Here is a 2,178-nt window from a genome sequence, read left to right as displayed (position 1 = left end):
AAAAAAAACATTTTGTGAGGCATGGGAGATTAAGCAGTAAGTAAATCAAACAGAATCTTTGCCTTTACAAAGTTTATGAGGAGGGGACAGATAAAATAAAACCATTGAAATAGTGCTGCAAAGCCTAAATGCAGGTAACCATGAAGGGACCTGATTTGGATGAGGGGGCCGTGGTGGGAGGGCCTCTTGGAGTGAGAGATGTTTGCCTAAGACCTGAAGGGTGAGCAGGCTTTAAGGTAGGTTGTTTGCCTAAACAACCAAGACTCCAAAACTTTCCAATCCCCAGGCCTAAGGGCAGCGATCTGATTGGAAGGTAGGCTCGCTTGGCCAGGGGAACTTGTCTTGACACTCTTGCATACCAGGCTTACTGTTTTCACTTAAATAATATGTGTGTGTTGGATAGGGTGGGGGTAGGTAGGGGGTGGTTGGGATCAGTGGGTAGTGCTGTAAAAGCTCCTCTGAGGCCATGCCCCAGACTAAGGAGTAGCATGTGCAGAGAGGCCCTGGAGCCAAAAAGAGTTTGGCCTCTCCAAAGAACTGACAGGAAGCTCAGTACGTGGCATGTAAAAATACAAATAAATATTAAATATTATTACCTACATTCTTATATAATGTTGCAGGGATTGTTTATTTGGGGGGGGGAGACAGCAGTTTTATTTATTTAAATATATAGTCCATCCACATCTACACATTTATATAATAGAAGCCAAATATACAGCAAGACTGATGGGAAGGAAGATATTGAAACCACATGGTAGAAGAGAGAAAAGGATGAACCCTGAAATCAAGGATAGTAGGTTTCTAGAGTGTGCATTCAGTGGGCCTGGGCCGAGGGTAGGGCCACGGTGTCCTTGGGGCTGGGAAACTGATCTTCTCTGCTGAGAGCAGTTCCTGAGTTAGATGTTTCTATTATGCTCATTTTACAGAGCTGGAAACAGAGTAAAAGGCACAGAGAAGTCTCCCATCCTCTTGTCAGCTTTTTCAGGACTGGCCATCATGATTTTGTGAGAGGAATATGAGGAAGGGCTAGAAATGATGGGCCTGGATGCCTGGATATCACAGCCGAGCTGCTCACCTGGCATCTTAAGAGCCAAAAGAGCCTTTAAGAATTGAGTCCAAACCCCTTGCTTTGCAAATGGGAACACCGAGGCCCAGTGCAGGGAAGGAATGCTGTTCCAAGCATCCGAAGACTGGAGAAACCAGGACTAGATCTCAGATTGCCCAACTCCTAACCCGGGGCTAAAGCTGGTCAGGACTACACAGGAAGGCTGTGGGCCATGGATAGCTCACAAGGCCTAGGGACAGGCCTGACAGGTAAGAATGAGTTGCTCCTCTTGGTTGAACCACCACACTTGGTACCCAATCCTATTATAACCATGCATAAGGTAGTAGGTACGATAATTGCTTATTTACACATTTTTCTGTATTAGACTATGTATTAGTTTCCTATTGCTGCTGAAACAAATAACCACAAACTTAGTGGCTTCAAACTATCTATTTATTATCTCACAGTTCTGGTGGTCAGAGGCTTGAAGTGGGTCTTACTGGGTTAAAATCTGGGTGTCAGCAGGGCTATGTCCTTTCCTGGAAGCCTGAGGGGTGAATCTTTCTTTTCTTTTTCCAGCTTCCAGGGGTTGCCCACATTCCTTGGCTCATGCCTTTTCCTTCTTCAAAGCCAGCAATCACTTCAGTCCAGCTTCTACTTCTACACTCTTCTCTGACTCTGACCTGCCTGCCTTCCTCTTATAGGAACCTTTGTGATTACATTGGGCCCACCTGGATTCACTGTAATAATACAATAATACAATGTAATAACACAGGATCATCTCCCATCTCAAGATCTTTAACTTGTCTATGGCCATGCCACCCTGTACAAGCCCGATCCTGTCTGATCTCTGAAGCTAAGCAGGGTTGGGCCTGGTTAGCACTTGGATGGGAGGCCACCTAGGAAGACCAGGTGCTGTAGGCATAAAAAAATAAATAAATAAAATAAGGGATTGTAAGCTGGTAATCGGTGAGGTCAACCAAGGGTTGCCTTGTCTAAAAAAAAATTTTTTTTTAAAGATCTTTAACTTAATCACATGTGCAAAGTTTCTTTTGCCATGTAAAGTAACATATTTACAGGCTCCACAGATTAGCCCACAGACATCTTTGGAGAGTGATTATTTTGCCCACCAG

General features: G+C 44.4%; 1 pseudogene; it reads left to right on the top strand.

Moving 5' to 3' along the window:
* The first annotated feature begins 1,850 nt into the window (after window positions 1–1,850).
* LOC111728932 lies at window positions 1,851–1,969 on the top strand (annotated as a pseudogene).
* The last annotated feature ends 209 nt before the right edge of the window (window positions 1,970–2,178 follow it).

This window comes from Pteropus vampyrus, unplaced genomic scaffold (assembly GCF_000151845.1).
Source record: "Pteropus vampyrus isolate Shadow unplaced genomic scaffold, Pvam_2.0 Scaffold238, whole genome shotgun sequence".
Taxonomy (NCBI): domain Eukaryota; kingdom Metazoa; phylum Chordata; class Mammalia; order Chiroptera; family Pteropodidae; genus Pteropus; species Pteropus vampyrus.
The sequence above is the reverse complement of the archived record's forward strand: the minus strand, read 5'-3'. Positions and strand labels throughout refer to the sequence as shown.